A 21,846-nucleotide genomic window follows, 5' to 3' on the forward strand; every position below is an offset into this window, starting at 1 on the left:
TATATCATTTTTTATTCTGAATTTAACAAACACCAAATATGTACATTTGTATATAAATGGCAGAATAAAAAAAAAAAGATTGTGTATAAAAGTGTTGTAATGCCAGAGAAACTAAGGCAAGATAGAGATTAAAGAGTTTTTAATATTTTATTAATTGGAGAATATAATTGACTGGACAGGACTCTTATCTCAAAGTATCCAGTGGTGAATGTGAGTTCTCAATGACATATATACCCACATGGCTCAGCTACAGGGGTAGACCAAGGCAGGGGCAGAATCAGAACTTTGAGAGTGGGAAGTATCAGGGCCATAAATTTGGTTCTAGCAAGATGGGGAGAACTGGAAACCAGAGTCAGAATGTCTGAATAAACAGAAGTATAGATGTCAGTGAGGTATCCCAGATAGAGGGGGATAGTGCCATAAATTCTTGAGGACAGAAGGAGTTAGAAGTCAGGAAGTCTGAACTCCCCCTTATCTTGAGTCTTACATTGACAATTTGTAACTTTAGAGTAAATGGTCCTTAGTCTTAATGAACCAGAGCAGGGTTTTGCAACTAAAGGGATTGAGGAAGAATCATTAAGGCAGAACAATTTAGGGAAATTGAGGCAGAACCAATTAGGGAAACTGAGTTAGGACAATAAAAGAGAACTATGGCACAACAGTATAAAGCTCTATTATGGAAACCTTGCTTTTCTTTATTTTCAATTTTTTCAGGATAGTAATATATGGGGTGTTCAGGACTTCTGGTTTGAGGGCTTTTTTAGCTCTTTTCAAGGCTGCTCATCTATCTTTAGTATTTGATTTTATCCAACTCTAAGAACTTGTGGTTCTGAGAATCAGTAGCAAGCACAAAGGCCTTTACTCCAGGAAGACCATTTCAATGGAGGGGCTAAACCAGGATAAGGATAATGGACAGCCCACAAACTCACTGGTGAATTTGTTGGCTGTCTAGGCCAAGCATCTGAAGACTGTCCCCATGGAACAAGGGGATTAGAATAATGAGTTACAATGATCAAGAAGATAATTGAAGCAGGTACTTTTGGAGTACTTAGAGCTTGGTCAGACATCAGATACCACATCTAATCTATCAGAGGTCTTGACTTTTGTCTTACTGCTGGATTTTGATGTTTTTGGAAGAGAGAGTGAGGCTAATGATTTTAACTGCCTCACTTTACCAATTCATATGAGAATGAAAACATCCTCTTGTGATATCCTCTTTGAAAACAAAGGATGAGTGACAATACTGTCCTTTTCTTTGTAAAAATATAAATTTAACCCATAACTTTCAAAACCGTAATGCTTGTGTTTCTTTCTGACCTCCTTTTTGTTTTATTCTATACTTTTAAAAAATACCTTAATGATTCCCTTTTTTCTTCTCCTTTTCTCTATTGCCACTCATCCGCTTACCTCTCTCCCAAAAGGAAGAAAAACAAAGTCTTTTTTAACATATACGTATGGTCAAGTGAAAAAGAGAATTTTTCCCTTACCTACTCTTCCCCCCTTGCCATTTTTCTGCTCTCTTCTTTATCTTGACTTTTTCCAACCTTAATTTCAACTAACCTCCTCTTTCTCTCCCCTCCCCTCCTGCTAAGGAGATAGATTAAGAGAGAAAAGTCTATAAATACCCAAAGACATACTCAAAGCACAGGGTTCAATCTCTTCTTATTCTTATTCCTTTAAAAACATTAGGAACTCATTTTCTTCGAGTGTCTAATATCTCAAGTTTTAAACTATGCAGCAGCATACAAAACAATGCATATGATATCTGAAAGAGTGTCTTGGGTGACTTACTTTTATTACTTGAATTTGAAACGTTTTCTTTATTTTCCAAACCCACAATTTACAAATAGGCTGCTAAATTGCTTGTCTGAGTGGCAAAAACAACCCTGCTGATTTGATTTCCTTTGTTTTCTCAAGCAAGTATAAGATATCACTGCTTTGTTTTTAATCACTGTCACCATTGCTATCTCTCTCTCTTCACCTCTCTAACCTGGCAGTTTTGGGCAGAAAATACTTGCACAAATTATCATTTTTAAAGGAGCCATACAAATAAATTGAACAGTGCTACCAACTTACTTTTATTTTCTATGTTTATTTTAATTATGCTACTTTTTTCCAGATCTCAAGTCTAAACAGTTTGAAAAACAAAAACAATACAAAACAAAACAAACAAAAAACAGATCTATAAAGTTCTCTCTCTCTCTATGTAAATATTATATATATGTATGTATGGATGTATGGATAGAGTTATAGTTATAGTTATTTGACTGAAACAAGCTACTTTTCCAAAACTACTTTCAAGGACTTTCTTAAAGATAAGTAGATGGATTTTTATCTTTGGCTCATATTTGTGATCTGAAGCCAATGAAAATAGAAAGGAATTTTGGTGTAGTGAAGAAAGAGCAAAATTTGGAATAAAGAGATCCAGCTATAGTATCTCATTGCTAAATCATGTCTTTGAGTCAATTTCTTCATTTAAAAATTGATAATAATACGTAGAATCAGAGTGCATGATACAATAGAAAGTCTTTTTCATCTGGTGGCTGACAGCTGGACTGGAATCTAGCCTTTGCCACATATTGACTAGTGTGACTTTAGGGATTTTATTTCTGGGCCTTACTTGCCTCCTCTGAAAAGTAAAGTTAGAAGATGTCTGAAGAGTCTTCCATTTCCATGTCCCAGAGTTGCACATATTTTAGGCTTTTATACATAAAAAAGAGATTTGTAATTATATATTAAAATTATTAGAAATATTGGAGATAAAAGAGAAATTTCTTAATAAAGTAGTACATTCTCATAAATACCAGCAGACTTATTTTTCAGCTTTGTGAGATAGATGAGGGAGCTATACCCAGAATTTCAAGAATGTGCCCCAAAGTCACAGTTACTAAGTGACTGCTCCAGCCTCTGAACCTATTGTTCCTCATTCCAGTTCCAAAACTCTAAATACAAAGATGTCTCTGTTTTTTCTGGACACTTAAAAAAATTAAAAAAAAGTAAAGTGATTCCTGACTAGGAACTTTCTCTTCAACTTTTCTAGTGATTGATTATTATTTCCAAGGGAATTTCAAGAATGTGTGATTTCTCTGAGTGACTGAACTAAAAAGGCATTACAAATGAAAAGGTTTGCTTTGCTTGAGGCTGATACTTTAAAATCAGGGGAGTTCAGATTTTGATTATCCTGTTGGAATCAGAATACACTGCTTTGTACTTACTAGAAACCCAACCATTCTCAACTCTCTCTCTTTAAGACCGATTAATTTGTCTGTAGAGTAGGTGTCAATTATTGGGTATATTTCTGTATGGCAATATGTAAGACAGTTCATTTTTCTTCATTGGGGGATAATCTGCTTATTTAAGAAAAGAATATTGATTTTTATCTCCCCTGTAGTGCTGGCTTATGACTTCCCATATGGTTGCTTTGCTCAGAACTGTCTGATTTCAGCTCATTCACAGCCTTCTGACTCTACTTTGCATCCTAGACGATGTGAGAATGATTCTGCATCCTGTTGGAAGAAAACAAAGACAAACACCACTCAAGCTGGAGCTGCTTTAAAACTCTATTTGATTAAACACACACACACACACACACACACACACACACACACACACACCAAAAGTTACAAACAAAAATTAAAATAAATAAGCCAAAATCCTTTCTCTAATTGTAATTGTTTAAGATTTTGATAGTGGGTGTTTCTGAAATAGAAGGAAGACTGACTTATAGTCAAACTTTGTTTAATATTCCTGAGGTGCTTTCTGCACTTTGACAAATTATGAATTGACTAATAAGAACTTATACAGGAAATTGTTCTATAGTAGGATTTATTTTTATAATGCATGCAAGCTTATTCTATTAGGTATCTATAACTCTTTCCTTCTACATATACTATTGCTGTTCTAGTGGCAGTGCAGAGAGTTGTCGGAATCCCCTTCTTTGGTGAGAGGTGCACATCCAACGTGAAAAGAATTCACAAACCCAAAAAGTTTGAATGGCAATAGAGAAGTTTATTGGCACTGAGAGTCAGCTTTGCTAGGAAGGCAGACTTCTGAATGGCAAAGTCCTGTTAGGGAAAAAGAGACTGAGAAGAGAATGCCTTCACAGTGGGCAAGAGTCCTGGCAGGCAGCTGTGGCGAGAAGAAGGGTTCCTTGGCAGAAGCATAATCCTACTTCATATTTCTGCAAAGATATGAGTTTAAAATTGTTTTTTTACAATAATCTGAAGCTAAGGCTCCCAGCTGAAAAGGCCCTCAGGCCTAGATATTTATTTTTGGTGTTTCAAGCCACTCAATATCAGGCCTAGATCTCCAATTGAATGAAATTCCTGAAGATCTGGCTATCCAAATGATCAATAGGGGGTGATTTACCCAGGATCTCCAATTGAATGACAAGACTTAACTTGTCTGGGGAGATATGCTTTCCCAGGAGGGCCTGAGACTCAGAATCTCCCTTCTTTTATAGATCAAAGAGGACACCATTTTTACAGAGTAAAGGGGACACAGTTTTCAGAGTTCACCACCATCACTATGATCCAGTAACACGGCCTTATTTGTGGAATCTCACTGACTATACTCCACCTCTTACCTCTATATCTTTTCACTGACTTCCATAAATGGCTGGAATGTTAGAACTCTTTATTTGTGTTTCTTAGAATTTTTAATAAATAGGTGTTATCTTTCCTTTCACTTTCCATCCAAGTATATTCTCTGATATTTTTTTCTTCTTTCTGTTTTGATTTTATTGATGTTGGGTACTGATTTATACACACACACACACACACACACACACACACACATATATATATATATATAAATATATATATATATATATATATATATATATATATATATATATATATATATATATATATATATTATATATATATATATATATATATATATATATATATATATATATATATATATATATATATACAGATCTCTACTGAACCTATATTTCAGAGATCATAAAAGAGGGAAAAGGACCCACATACACAAAAATATGTATAGCAGTCTTTGCAATGACAAGGAACTGAAAATTGAGTAAACTCCCATCAGTTGGAAAATGGCTGAATAAGTTAAGGTATATAAATGTAATGGAATATTATTGTTCTGTAAGAAATGACAAGCAAACTGATTTTAAAAAAGCCTGGAAAGACTTGAATGAAATAATGTTAAGTGAAGTGAGCAGAACCAAAAGTATATTGTACACAGTAACAACAAAATTATGTGATCAATTTTGATGGACTTGGCCCATTTAAACAACAAGCTGATTCAAAGCAATTCCAATAGACTTGTGATGGAAAGTGCCATCCTCATCCAGAAAGAGAACTATGGAAACAGAATATAGATTAAAGCACAGTATCTTCATCTTCATTGTTGTAATTTGTTTCTGTCTTGTGATATTTTTTCCTTTTGATCTGTTTTTTCTTGCATAGTTTCATGAATATGGACATGTGTTTAGAAGAAATGCACATGTTAAATCCACATCAAATCACTTGCTATCTTGGGGAGGAATGAGAGGAGAGAGAGGGAGAAAAAATTAAGACAAAGTTTTGCAAAGATGAATGTTGAAAACTGGCTTTGTATTTATTTGGACAAATAAAATACTATTAAAAATAACATATATGTGCATATATGCACAAGTTGTCTTTCATTAGAATTTCTTAAGGGGAACAACTTCATTTTTATTTTCATAGCTTTAGTGCTTACAGTTACTAGCATGCAGTAGACATTTCATATATGCATATTGGTTAATTGATTGAATACATATGATGAAGCTTAAAATTTATTTTGGTTTGGATTGTTTTTTTGAATTGGGGAAATCATATAATGATAATTAAAAACATTTGAGGAAAAAAGTTATTATTACTGAATAATTATGTTTCAATGTGTGAATTTTATTCTATCAAAATGTCATCCTAATACTGTATCATGGCATTGAGATAATTGTGGATTCAAGAAGTCTTTGTCTTAGGGTACTAGGCTTCCTACATGAAAATATCAGGATTTTTTTCCTAAATTTTCATTTGTACATTCAGAATCTTGAATTTGAAAGGAACCTCAAAGATAATATAACCCAATTTTCACATGATACTGAAATTCTGTGACATCTCACGTTCTTCTATTTTTTTTTCATTCTTTCTATTTTGTTTTACTATTTCTTGACAGGCATTTTGCTGAGAGCATTACAAATATTGGGGTTTTTTAGTCCTCACAAAAATTCTGAGAGGTAAATGCTATTATTATCTTTATTTTACAGATGGGGAAACTGGGACAGACAGAGGTTAAGTGCTTAAGAGTTTAAGGCCAAAGTAGGTAGAGTATCATGTCAAGAAGGAGAAGGTCACTTTGCCCAATTCTCACAGGAGTATAGGAATAATAATGAAAAATTTTGCTGGAAAGATAAGTTAGAAGTTTTTAAATAATTCTATAAATAATAGGGATCCATTTTGGATTTATTGAGCAGAGGGGTGACACGATCAGCTCTGTTCTTAAAATCATTATGTCTTTTCTTTCTTCAAATGATTTCCATATAGCATGATTTTCAGTTCCCTCACTATACATATTATCTCATCTAGACACCCTCTTCCCTTTATTTATGACTTTTCCAGAATTGAAGTTCATATTCTGCAAGTTGCATGTTCAGACAGCATACGGTAGTGCTATCACTTCTTTTTTTTTTTTTTTTCTTAACCTTTTGTCTATTACAACAACCTATGACAGCATAGTGTTTTTGGCTGCCACATCTTACTGCAGACTTATATTGATCTTGTTTTCCACTAAAACCCTTGGGTCTCTTTCACATAAACTGCTCTCTAGTTATGTCTCCCCTGTTCTGTAATGGTATAATTGATTTTTTTATACCCATGTGTAAGATTCTACGTTTATCCCCATTAAATATCATCTTATTAGATTTGGTCCATCATTATACCTTGTTGAGATCCTCTTGGAGCCCAGTTCTGTCATTCAGTTCCTTAATTATCCCTTCCAGGTTTGTGTCACCTGAAAATTTAATATTTATGCCTTCATCTAAATCATTAATTAAAAAGCAAACAGAACAGAGACAAGTACAAAGCCTTATCACAACATCATTTCCAGTTTAACATGAATTTATTAATTATCACTTATTTTTTTCTGAAATACAACAAATTCCAAATCCTTTTAACTATACCCATATATTTCTATTTTGTTCACAAGTATAAAATGAGGGGCTTTGCCAAATATCCAGATGTGTTCCAGGTATGCCATATCTATACTCTCCTGATCTAGTGATGCTGTCATAAATAGACATGTTAATTTGGCTTCACTTTGATTCCTAAATGACTAGACATGAAGGGGTATTTGTTGATCTTTTGGGTCATGTCCTATATTTTACAGATGAAGAAAGTGAAAGCCCAAGAAGTTGAGCAATTTGCCCAGTTAGAGAGATTAACAAAACATACATTGAACTGTAAGACCAATGACTTTTTCAGTAGGGAACACATTTTGATTCTTAGTAATCACTACTTCCCATTTAAATGTTTATAAAATATCTAGCTTGTAGTACTTCATCCAAGAATTATAATAGGAATGAAGGTAAGACTCACCAGTCTATAATTTATTGAATCCAACTTTTATGCTTTTAAAAAAAAATAAAGGTAATGTGCTCTCATTCCTAGTCTTTTTAAAAATTCTCCAGTTATCCAGAGTTCCTCAAGTATTATTGACACCAATTTAGCCCAAAATGTTTGCAACTTTAAGATCTTAGATTGTCATTCATCTGAGCTGAATTGAACTCAACAAGCACAGTGAACTGTTCCATCTCCTCACCTGCTTTAATTCCATTTTCCTCTGGAATTTTATTTTCCCCCAATCCTTTTAGTCTTATGATTGCTCTCCATTGTAGAAAAAAAGAGAAATGCAATCGTAGAGAAATTCTACTTTTTTTTCATCTAATTATCCCATCCAACCCAAATAGCAGACTATTTGCCAACCTCTTTTTCAACACCAATATAGCTTTAAAAATCCTTCTTCCCATCCTTAATATTTTCCCCCACAAATCTCAATTCTGGGCCATGCATGGTTCTTGATATTATTCTTCCCCTAAATATTAAGTCATGGAATACTACAAACTTGCAAGTGATGGAAAATCACAATTTCTGAAGAACAGAAGTTGTGGGTCCTCCAAAGAGTAATAATATGAAATTCAACAGAGTGCATGAGAATGTTGCAGTATATTAAATACAAGGAATTATAAAAATATGCAATTAAAAGGAAGCCATCAGAAAAATATATGATCATGAAAAAAAGTCCTAGTCACATAACAAAAGGGAAGAATAATGAATGAATATGATATCATAGATTATCTACCTATATCTCCATATCATGCATATCCACCTTGCCCCTTTATTTAAATAAATTATGTTTTTCCTTTGGTTCCAGAAGTAATGATGATGTGAGGAAAGAAATACTGACAAAAATATTTTTAATGATTTTCCCACACATAAAAGTTTAATTGCCCTCTTCCCATTACTAGAAGATTTAGAGAATGTTCATTTATTTTCAATGGTTAAGATACCATTGTGACAAGATATGACAATGGGAAAGAAACATTAGTCAATTAACATTTTGCTTTTTCTTCCTTTTGTCCTTGAGATCACCATGATCACCACAGAGGTGGCTGAGAAGATAGGTGGTTCCCAGAGGAACCAGACTTGAGGATATGTGCAAATGGTAACCACTATCATATACAAACTTCCAAGTTTCTATGAAATAAACTTGATTAAACAAGGCTATGTGAATAGTAGTCATTGCTACCACTCAAATGGACAAAGAAAAAACTTACAGAAATTGGTCTAAGGGATAGAATACTGACTGTGTAACAGAGATGGGAACCAGAGCATAGGCAAAACTTCATAGATAATAGTAGAAGATATTAAAAATTCTATTGAGTGATGAGAAATAAAGGGAAGAGAGGCTGCTTCTGTTGTCATTGCCCTGTTTTTCTTCTTTTTATTATCCAGCAACCAAAAATGCAAAACTATGTTGCTAAATTAATAATTATTTCAAGAGATTGTAAGTAACTGAATTGCTAACAGTCACTAATAAAAAGATTTTTTTTAAAGTTTGAGAGATGGACCAAATATCCAAATAAAGATCAAACAGAAAAATCCAACTTCAACAAATTCCATTTTAATATGTGAGCACAGAAGTAAATCAAAAATTATATTGTTCAGCTATATTCAAGGACTAGAGCCAGTAGAAAACCACCTAATAAATGTAATTTTGTGAAACAAACAAATAAAAGCATTCCACTGGAAAAGACATAGGATTAGGGAAACAGTCTTTAAGATAGCCTGATTCTTGAAACTTATTAAAAGTTTCACTCAATGAAATAGTTTTTATGGAAACATTTCTGAAGAACTGACAAAAGGAAATAGCAATGGAGTCAGGGATAGCTATACCAACCCCAAAAGCATTAAATCTCACCAAATTAAGTGTCTGATTTCAGGGAAAACATTCTTAAATTCTATAGGGAGAAAAGCTAGAAATTAGGGACATGTTGAGCCATTGTTCCTCTATCCCTCTTTCTATCTCTTCTTTACTTCCTTCTTCTCATTCTAGCTCTTCCTTTCTCTGTCATTCTACTTCTCAATAGCCAATTTTATGCTTCATGTTGACACATAATACTGAATTTTCATTCTCTTCAACAATTCAGAATCACATTCCACACATAGCAATGAGAAGACTTGCTTGTGAGGAGGTTTACAAAGAAGTCAGACAGACATTCCCAGACGTGAAGGTAAGAAGGCAGTGCATTCCCGAATTTGGAGTCACCATTCAAAGTCACAGACTCATGAAACAGTTGACTAGGCACCAAGTTACACACTACCTGTGCTTTCTCCTGTGATTTCAGAATACACACTTGCTAGAGAATACTAAGACATGCTGCAATAAAAGTTATATGACCAAGTTATGGCAATACCCAAGGAAAGAATGAAAGCTGTCTATATCCCAAGAGCTGGGTTATAGTCATTTGGTACTTCTATCAGTAAGTAAGTGTATGTGAAATGTAATTCATTACACTAATCCTTTTTTCCTGAGTTGACTTTGGATGATTAGTCCTAATAATAAATAGTTTCTGAAGTTTTCCAATAAGTTGTTCCATGCACATAAGATAGTGAATCTAAAAGATTCAAGCTCTGTTTCACAGAAGACACATTACTGTAAGGATAATAGAAAAAAGTTGGAATTACACAATGGAAGGTTTTACCAAATTGTAATTGATCACACACTTGGTACTAGAAAACAATTGTTGCTTTTGTTGTAATTGTTGTTGAGTTGTTTTTCAGTTGTGTCCAACTCTCCGTAGCCCTATTTAGGGTTTTCTTGTCAAAGATACTGAAGTGGTTTGTCATTTCTTTCCCTAGTTAATTTTATAGATGAGGAAACTGAGACAAACAGGGTTAAGTCTCCTACTTAAGGTCACAGAGTTAAGAAGTGTCTGAGGCCAAATTTAGACTCAGGTCTTTCTGATTCCAGGCCCAAAATTATATCCACTGTGCTACCTCAGTGCTCTTCATGCTACTTATTGATACTAAAGTCATATTACTACATTCTCTGTGACCATAAAGACACTGAATGATAATATTGCATATATAAAAAAGTGAGGCCTTGATTTAATAAGAAATTATTTTTGTTCTTCCAAGATGGTAGTAGATAATTTTGAGAAACAGAACGCATGTGATTGATAAGTTCAAAGAAAATGCTAACATTTCCTGATTTCTTGATAATGTGTGTGTGTGTGGGGGGGGTGTATGTGTGTATGAGAGAGAGAGAGAGATAACATAAGTACTAAGTTCTTGAAAATCATATGCACTTCTTTGTTTTGTTCTCTAGGAGGGTATTGACAGAAAATAATATGGTCATGAAATGTTACCAACCAAATATGTTCATGTATATTTAAACAAGAGCCAAAAAGCTTCCTTACTTTCTAAAGTGTTGAAGGAGAAAGTTTTCTGTGTGTATGGATTTCCTGCCAAAATCCATTCTGACCAAGATAGAAGGTCAGAGGAAACTATTCAACAATGTATTGGCTGTGGCAGGAATCAAGAAGTCTAAAACTACAACATCATCCCCAAGGTGTCCCACACTTTGAGCATTTTAATCACATTCAAAAACACTGAGGTCTGAGCAGAAATCTCAGTGGAATCACTGTGTGATATTTCTAGTCTATGCATACAACTCTAAGAGAAATGATGCTACTGGCTTTATTGAACATTTGCTAGTTTGAGGAAAGAACCAGGTTTACCAATTGATTTGTGTTTTGGAGTCTTTGAAGATGGAATGGATGTAATGATTCTGCTCTTCTTATGATTGAGAGAAAGTCTTCTGACTAACTCAGAAGAGTCCTCTCAGAAATGAATGAAAATATAGAACTCAAATCAGGCTATCAGTCAATAAACAAATACATTAATCATTTATTATATGTGGGACTCTTTGAAGGGAAAAGGAAGGAATGCATATAAAAGCAAGACTAGGCTCCTGCCTTAAAGAAGTTCACAATGGTGAAGAATACATATAAATAACCATGTACAAATAAAATAAATATGTATTATAACTGGATTCCAATTGCAGAGAGAAGACCCTAATTGGAGTGTGGGAAAAGAGGAACAAGGAAATGTCTCTTGAGGAAAGTGAAATGTAAGCTAAATCTTAAAGAAATCTAGGAAATCAAGGAGGCTGTGGGTGGAGGGTTGGGAGAAGGAATGCCCTATTCATTAAATTTCATTCGTTCCCAGGATCAAATATAAAATCTCCCATTTTATTTTTAAAACCAAAGTTATTATTTTTTTTTTTTATTTAATAATTACTTTATATTGACAGAATCCATGCCAGGGTAATTTTTTTACAACATCATCCCTTGCACTCGTTCCTGTTCCGATTTTTCTCCTCCTTCCCTCCACCCCCTCCCCTAGATGGCAAGCAGTCCTATATATGTTAGATATGTTGCAGTATATCCTAGATATAATGTATGTTTACAGAACGGAACAGTTCTCTTCTTGCACAGGGAGAATTAGATTCAGAAGGTATAAATAACCCGGGAAGAAAAACAAAAATGCAGATAGTTCACATTCGTTTCCCAGTGTTCTTTCTTTGGGTGTAGCTGCTTCTGTCCGTCATTTATCAATTGAAACTCAGTTAGGTCTCTTTGTCAAAGAAATCCACTTCCATCAAAATATGTCCTCATACAATATCGTTGTCGAAGTGTATAATGATCTCCTGGTTCTGCTCATTTCACTTAGCATCAGTTCATGTAAGTCTCGCCAGTCCTCTCTATATTCATCCTGCTGGTCATTTCCTACAGAACAATAATATTCCATAATATTCATATACCACAATTTACCCAGCCATTCTCCAATTGATGGGTATCCATTCATTTTCCAGTTTCTAGCCACTACAAACAGGGCTGCCACAAACATTTTGGCACATACAGGTCCCTTTCCCTTCTTTAGCATTTCTTGGGGATATAAGCCCAATAGAAACACTGCTGGATCAAAGGGTATGCACAATTTGATAACTTTTGGGGCATAATTCCAGATTGCTCTCCAGAATGGTTGGATTCGTTCACAACTCCACCAACAATGCAACAGTGTCCCAGTTTTCCCGCATCCCCTCCAACATTCATCATTATAAAACCAAAGTTATAGAGTTATAAACTTATCCCTTTTCTAAGTTGCATACATATTGTACCCCGCCAACATATTCTACAATTGAGTGATGTTGGATTCCTTGATTTTTTTCACACAGAATACTCTATCTCCCATCTCCCAGCATTTTCACTTGCTATCCCATATAGCTGGAATTCTATAGCTTCTCATCATTCACACCTAGATTTCCCAGGTTTATTTGGATCTCAGTTAATGTCCTGTTTTCTGCAAGAAGTCTTTTGTGGTCCCCCTTATTGCTAGAGTGGTCCCTTTGAGAAAACCCCCAAATTGCCTATGTATTATAACCTATATGTAAAATAGTTTACACATTTTCTTACTATTAGATAAGAGTAGAGACTAGTTTCTATTTTTGTTTTTTCTGTCCTTGCATCTTTAGTGGTTTTCACTATGCTGAGAATACAATAGACACTTAGTAAATGTTTGTTGAATGAGTGACAGACCAGTACAAAGACTTAGAAGATCAAGTTTCATGATAGGAAGGATGAGAGGAAAGTGATGAATATTTATTAAGAATTTAATATGCTGAGGGGTGGCCAAGATGGCAGAGAATAGATGTGTCTTTATCTGAGCTCCTCCTAGTGTCCCTCAAATCAATACCAGATCAAGCCTCTGAACTGGTTTTGGAGTGACAGAACTCACAAATATTTGAAGTATAATAAATTTTTGGAAGGTACTTTGGAAGAACTTCAGAAAAGGTGTGTTTCATTTGGGCAAGGAGGGAGGCAGCCAAGTGCAGACACAGCATAGGAAGTTGGGAAAGGGACTCAGGGTGTTGTGGTTTCTGTGCATCAGCAAATCTACTGTAAGGCTCTTAGGCTTCTCTGCCCTAGTTACAAGTCAGTGGATCACCAGATTATCTGTGAGACATCCAAAGCAAATACAAAAACAAATAGTAACCATCTGAACCACAGAAAAAAAGTGGGACCTGACCACTTCTACCCAACACCAGGAGTCAATCAGCAGTACCAGCCCCAAGACAATCTAAAGAAGCTATCACCCCTTTGCCCTAAGAGCAGAACTCAATCTTTTAAAAAAAAAGAGCAAAAAAGCAAAAAGAACTCTGATCATAGCATTTATTGAGAAAGAGAACATATCTCAAGCCCTGAGGATCCTAAAGGCAAATCATCTCCAGATGAAACCATAATGGGTAATATGAGTTAATCCCCATTTCACAAGGCTCTCTTGGAAGAATTCAAAAAGGATCTTAAAAGAGAGTTAGAAGAAAAGTGGGGAAATGGAATGGGAACCTTGCAAGAGAGTTTGGAAAAGAAAAAAAAATTATATGAAGAAAACTCCTTAAAAAATTGATTTGATGAAATAAAAAAAATGTAACTCCTTAGAAAATAGATATGAAAAAGAAACCAATTTATTGAAAAACAGAACTTATGAAATGAAAAAAATGCAATGAACAAAATACTTCATTTAAAAGTTGAATTGGTCAAAGTAAAAGGAGATTTATTAAAAAAAAAAAAAAGCTAACTGAAGAAAATAATTCACTAAAATTTTGAATTGAACAAATGGAAGTAAATGATTCAATGAAACTTCAAGAATCAATCAAACAAAACCAAAAAAATAAAAATAAAAAAATAGAAGAAAATATAAAATACTTCCTTGGAAAAACAAATGACCTGGAAAATAGATCTAGGAGAGACAGTCTAAGGATTATTGGACTTTCTGAAAGCCATGATGAAAAAAAAAAAAAAAACCTAGATACCATCTTTCAGGAAATCATGAAGGAAAACTGCCCTGAGGTGCTAGAAGTAGAGGGTAAAAGATACATTGAATGAATTTACTGATCATCTCCTGAAAGTGACCCCAAAATGAAAACTCCAAGGAGCATTGTAGCTAAATTTCAGAATTATCAAATCAAGGAGAAAATATTACAGTCAGAAGGAAACAATTTAAATACTGAGGAGCCACAATCAGAATTACCCAAGACCTAGCAGCTTCCACTTTAAAAGATCAAAGGGCAAAGAATCTGATATTCTGAAAGGCAAAGGAACATTGACTGCAGTCTAGAATCAACTATCCAGCAAAATTGAGAAATATCTTTTAGGGAAAAAGATGGACATTCAATTACAAAAATTGAATTTCCTTTATTTCTATGGAAAAGACCAGAGCTGAACAGAAAATTTGACCTTCAAATATAGAACTCAAAAGAAGCATAAAAAGGAAAAAAAGGAAAGAAAAAAATAGCTTTCTTTTAAAAATTAAAATCTTATATCCCTATATAGGAAGATGAAATGTTTAATTCTCAAAATCTGTATCTCTGTTATAATTAGAGAGTACAGATATAATATAGAAATGATAGGAGGAAAGGTGGTTCTACTGGAAGAAGAAAATAGAGTTAAAATGAGGTAAATTACATCTCATGATGAGGCAAAAAAGACCTATTACACTTGAGGGAAAGAACAAGGGGGATAAGCATTGTGTGAATCTTACTCATAAAAGATTTAGCTCAAAAAGAGAATATTAGACACATATAACTTCATAGAGAAATTAGTCTTAGCCTCTAAGAAAGTAGGAGGAGAAATAGGAAAGGAAAGGGAGAGGTTAACAGAAGGCAGAACAAAAGTAGAAGGAGAAAAGTATAAGAAAGGGGGAGGGACTATAAAAGAGGATGGATGTTTGAGGGAATGGGGGTCAGAAGCAAAATACTAGGGTGGAGGGAAAGGGGGAATGGAAAGAGAAAAGTATAACTGCAGGAAAAAATATGGCTATTACAGAGCTAGTAATTTTAATTGTGAATGTGAATGTAATGAACTCTCCCATAAAATGGATGCAGATAGCAGACTGGATTAAAAGCCACAGTCTTATTATTTGTTATTGACAAGAAACACATTTAAAGCAGAATGATACATTAAAAAGCTATAATAAAATTTATTAAGCTTCAGCTGAAGTAAAAAAAGCAAGGATAGCCATCCTGATCTCAGATCAAACAAAAGCAAAAATATATCTAATTAAAAGAGATAAGGAAGGAAACTATATCCTGCTTAAAGGTACCAAAAATAATGAAGTAATATCAATACTAAACATATATGCACCAACTAGTATAGCATCCAAATTCCTAGAGGAGAAGTTAAGAGAGCTGCAAAAAGAAATAGATAGCAAAACTATATTAGTGGGGGATCTCATCTTTGCTCTCTCAGATCTAAATAAATTGAACCACAAAATAAATAAAAAAGAAGGAAAACAGAATTCTAGAAAAGTTAGATATGAAAGACCTTCGGAGAAAATTGAATGGAAATGGAAAAGAATATGCATGTTCTTTATAGTACATGGAACCTTTAAAAAAAATTGACCATGTATTAGTATATGAAAACCTCAAAATCAAATGTAGAAATGTAGAAAGAGTAAATATATATTTTATAGATCATGATGCAATAAAAATTACATGCATTAAGAGGCCAGGGGAAAATAGACTAAAAATTAATTGGAAACCAAGCAATCTAATTCTAAAGAAGGAGTGGGTGAAAAACAAATCATATACACAATCAATAATTTCATCCAAGAGAATGACAATAATGAGACAACATAACCAAAATTTGTGGGATGAAGCCAAAGCACTTATGAAAGGAAATTGTATAGATGCTTACTTCCATAAAATAGAGAAAGAGAAGATCAATGAATTGGGCTTGCAACTAAAAAAGCTAGAAAAAGAAAAAAATTAAAAACCCCAATTTAATAACAAATTTGAAATTCTGAAAACAAAAGGGGAAATTAATAAAATTGAAAGCAAGAAAACTATTGAATTAATAAACAAAAGTAAGAGTTGGTTTTAAAATAAACTTTTAGTTAACTTGATTAGAAAAAGGAAAGAAAAAAATCAAATTGTTAGTATCAAAAATGAAAAGCGAGAACTTTCCACCAATGAAGAGGAAATTAGAGCAAAAATTAGGAGTTATTTTGCCCAATTATATGTCAATAAATCTGATAATCTCAGTGAAATAGAGGAATACTTACAAAAATATAGATTGCCCTGATTAAGTAAAGAGGAAATAAATTATTTAAATTGTCCCATATTAGAAAAAGAAATTGAACAAACCATTAATCAACCACTTAAAAAAAATCTTCAGGACTAAATGGATTTACATGTGAATTCCACCAAACATTTAAAGATTGATTAAATCCAATTCTATGCAAACTATTTAGAAATATAGGGAAAGAAGAAATCCTATCAAATTCCTTTCATGATACACACATGGTACTGATACTTAAACAGGTAGGGTCAAATTTATAAGAATTCAAGTTATTCTCCAATTGACAAATTGTCAAAGGATATGAACAGATAATTTTTAGATGAAGAAACTGAAACCATTTCTATGAAATGGTACTCTAAATATGAAAAGGTACTCTAAGTCACTATTGATTAGAGAAATGAAAACTAAGACAATTATGAGGTTCCACTACACACCTCTCAGATTGGCTAAAATAACAGAAAAAGATAATGATGAATGTTGGAGGAGATGTGGAAAAACTAGGACACTAACACATTGTTAGTAGAGTTGTGAACTGATCCAACCATTCTGGAGAGTAATTTGGAACTCTACCCAAATAGGTATAAAACTGTTCATATTCTTTGATCCAGCAGTGTTACTACTGGGCCTATATCCCAAAGAGATCACAAAAGAGGAAAAGGGACCCTCATGTGCAGAAATGTTTGTGGCAGCCCTTTTTGTAGTGGCAAGAAACTGGAAACTGAGTAGATGCTCATTACTTGGAGAATAGCTGAATAAATTATGGTATATGAATGTTATGAAATATTATTATTCTGTAAGAAATGACCAACAGGATAATTTCAGAGAGGCCTGGAGAGACCTACATTAACTGATGCTAAGTGAAATGAACAGAACCAGGAGATCACCATACATAGCAACAATATAATTATCTAATGATCAATTCTGATGGACGTGGCTCTTTTCAACAATGAAATGATTCAGGCCAGTTCTAATGGTCTTGTGAACCATTTACACCCAGAAAGAGGACTGTGGGAACTGAGTGTGACTCACAATATAACATTTTCACTCTTTTTGTTGTTGTTTGCTTGTATTTTGTTTTCTTTCTTATTTTTTTCTTTTTGTTCTGATTTTTCTTGTGCAATATGATAATTGTATAAATATGTATGCATATATTGGATTTAACAATCATTTTTAAAAAAAAAACATTTTAACCTATATTGGATTACTTGCCATCTAAGGGAGGGGATGAGAGAATGGCGGGAAAGAGGGGAGTTTGGAACACGTTGTTTTGAGAGGGTCAGTGTTGAAAATTTATCCATGCATATGTTTTGAAAAGAAAAAAGCTTTAATTAAAAAAAAAAGAATTTAATATGCACTGTGCTAAGTTGTTTACAAATAATTCATTTGATCCTTGCAAAGCTCTATGAGATAGATGCTATTATCATCTCTATTTTATGTTGGAATAGAAGTCAAGTGGCTTGCCCAGGATCACACAGATAGTAAATTAACCCAGGTTACATTTGAACTCAGGTCTTTCTGCATCTAGGTCCAATTCTGCATCACCCAAGTACCTAATTGTGAGGATTAGCAAATTGGTATAGCTCCAATGTAGATTGCTTGGAGGAGAAAAGATAAGAAGGATTCAGGTTTGTTGTCAAGTATTTCATTCCAATGATAGTTTTTCTGAGCTATCTTGATATTTAGTGAGCAAAGACACAGGGCAGCAGCTTGATAAAATACCAATTATTATCAAATGTTCTAGACTAGACAATTTGCCTGTTTATAAAATACCCCGAGAAAGTAATGTAGTCCTAAAAATGTAATACATCACAACCAGCTTCTCTTTTTTTAAGTTAGACTTTGATAAATAAGAGAGGAAAAAAGTGATCAGCAGTCAACTTAGCCAACATTATGGTGAGGACACCAATCCAAAGCTCTAGAGAAACTTTGTGTAATGGATAATAGCATGAAAGATGGGGTTTCTATTGGAAATGACAGCATATTGTAAAGCAAAAGCATTGTTTTGAATTTAGAGAAACCTGAACCCCATTGGAGGTGTAAAACCCAAACCAGGAAGCAATTCTTTTCCCACCACATATTTATATGAAAATTCAGCATATAGAGAATAATCTTACTGATTTCAGATGCTGATAGTCCAGGTTTGGGAATTGAGGACTAAAGGGGTAAGGGCAGTGATGAGCAACTTGTGCCATTGGTCAGTTTAAGTGTGATGAGGTATGAAAATGTAGCAATTTCTGAGAAATCCTAGGGCTATCTGGCCTTGGAAATGTCCAAAACAGTGCTGGCAGTCTGACAGCAGTCTGTTGGTCAATAAGCCATTGAACTCTATCATGAGAGCTACTACACCTTTCTTCAGCACTTTTTGAGAAGCCACAAAACTCAGTAATGTGTATGATCCCACCCCTAGCACTCCTCAATTGTACCTCTAATCCTTAAAATTATCATATCAGTAACTTGAACCTGATCTTTGTTTCTCTTTTCTAGAAAATTATTGTTTTGCTTTTGGTTTCTTAAAATTCCCTTGGAACTTTAGTCTAATATCAAGCAGAGTAATAAATATTGGCTCCTTAACCTGGAGATAAACTGAGTTTTCAAATTCTTTCATGATACCTGTGACAATGATCTGGAGACCCTAATATAAATGGGATATCTTCTGCCTCTACCAGTATAAGTGTAGATAATTTAATAATTCAGAAAAGACCTAGAATTATCAGAAAATGAATAAAACTAATTTATGATGTCATAGGAAGTGTAAGATGTACTTATTACCACAAGGTATCATTAATGCTTATGTGTATGATGCATTTTCTGTATTTAATTGCATGAAATATGATGATACATTAATCAATTATTTCTATTAATTAAAGTGTGCTCTTGGTTTTCTCTTTTTTGTTCTTATATCAATAATTTTTCATTAAATTGTGAACTGTGTGATTTGATTAAAAACTATTAGGAGCTTTTTTCCTTTTCATTTTTTTTGTATTTCCATGTATTTAGCATAGGGTCTGCATATAGGAGGCACTTAATAAATATTACTTGACTTGATGACTTGTTTAATGCATAATTGTACACTCATTGATACTATTTGTGCCTCATACTAGTTATGAATTTTTGCTACCTAAGAAAAATTTTCTTATGCATATGATATGCCATGCATAAAATTTAGATATATAGTCATTGAATGATGATGTTAAGAAATACTTCAAAAATTGTGCTATTCTCATTATTTTGAGGTCAGAAAAGGAACCCAAAGGTTGAAATCACAAACTTCAATAACTACTTCAGGAGCAATGAGAAATAGCAACAAATGAATTAGATTCCATCAACCTGAAGTTGTATCCAACACCAGTAGTATAATCATCTCCTACCACCAATTAAAAAAAAAAATCCTTAATAACAAAGAATTCGGCTAAGTCACTACCTAGGGCCCAGAATTATGAATGAATTAATGGTTTAAAGAATCAACCCCTTGCTTCAAGCTTTAAGTCAGGAGACATCAATCCTCAGCTCTTTTCAATTTAGAGAGAAATACTATGGCTTATGGAGTTCTTCTCTTCTCTTAATATTCAGGTCAAGCACCATCTTCCATTTGAAGCCTTTCATGATTACAACCCCCAACTGTTAGTGTCTTCCCTCCCAACTCATTATTTGTCCACAGTATAAAGTTCTTTTCATTCACTTTATAGTTATGCTTTATATATTTTTATTTATATTTGCTGTCTTCTCCCTTGTAATCTAAATTACTTGTGAGTATAAGTTGTTTCATTATTTATACTTGTATACTTGGCACATAGCATAATCATGGGTACATGATAAGAATTTAATTTTTATCAATGGATCGATCTCTGTGAAGATGTCTCTTGGATCTTTATGTTTTGTTCTGCTGAGTTTCAGCTCCACATCTCTAAGGGCCTATTAGATATAATACACTAGGTGGCCTGTATACATCGCAAATTCAGCATGGGCAATTAAGAATTCATTATCTTTCCCCAAAAAACTTACTGCTCTTATAAACTCCTCTATTTTAGGGGCAACAATGCCTTTCTATTATCTCAGATTTGTACCCTGCAAATCACTTTTCATAGCAAATCAGATGCTAAATAATTTTATTTTTTCTTCCATAGCATCTCACTTTATCCATTCATATGGCCATGACTCGATCTCAATTCTTCATCACTTCCCTAGATTATTGCAACAACCTTCCTAATTGGTTTCACTAACTGATAGCTATTTACTTCTCCAATCCATTTTCTACATAACTCTCAAAGTGATTTTCTTTTATTTTTCCTTCTCCTTTTCTTTCTTTTTTTCATAATTGAAATAGTGAAAGCAAAAGGAAAGTAATAGGCTCTCACATTATGAAATATAAAATAAGCAGAGCTCATTAAATATCTATCGGTTAATAGCTGAGCAAATGGTGGCTTATGAATGTAATTAAATATTATTAAATATGCTCCATAAAATGACAGATATGAAAAATTTAGAGAAAACTGGGTAGAGTTATATAAATTGATACAAAGTATGTAATAGTAAAAAGAACCATTTACATCATCACTAAAATAATATAGTGAAAAACAATTTAGAAAAACTCCCAAACTATGACTGATGTTATGAGCAATCTTTACTTTCAAAAGCTGGTGATAGAGAGGATTCTGGGAAGAAGTCAGAATAAGTCACAAAATTCAAGCTCTCAAGATTTCCCTCAAAAACAAAACAAAATTGCTCCTCAGGGAGAACATAAACTGGTGGAAAACAAATAGGACTTGGGACTGAATGTCTGGGTCTTCCTAGGACAACCTGAGAAGACCTGAAGAAAAACTTCAAGGTTATATTTAACCTGCAGGAATTGTAAACACCTTCAGGCAACCTCCACAAAAACAGCTAGTATGGAGCCCTGGGGATAACTGGGTTCAAAGACAGTCTCAGCCACAACAGTAGGAAATTTCACCTCCCAGATTGCTTGGGAAGTTAGAGGTCTGAGTCTGGGAAGATTAAGGGAATGTCTGCTGATTAGGAACCAGGCCCATCTGAGCTGCAGAGAGGCAGCCCAGGTCAAAAAGACAGTACACCCTGACAATGCAGAAGCAATGGGCAGGGGTGGTGCTGGCTGTGGGCACTTGCAGGACATTGGAGCTTTTGGTCAGAGAAAGTGA

The sequence above is a fragment of the Antechinus flavipes genome, chromosome 2, assembly GCF_016432865.1.
Source record: "Antechinus flavipes isolate AdamAnt ecotype Samford, QLD, Australia chromosome 2, AdamAnt_v2, whole genome shotgun sequence".
Taxonomy (NCBI): domain Eukaryota; kingdom Metazoa; phylum Chordata; class Mammalia; order Dasyuromorphia; family Dasyuridae; genus Antechinus; species Antechinus flavipes.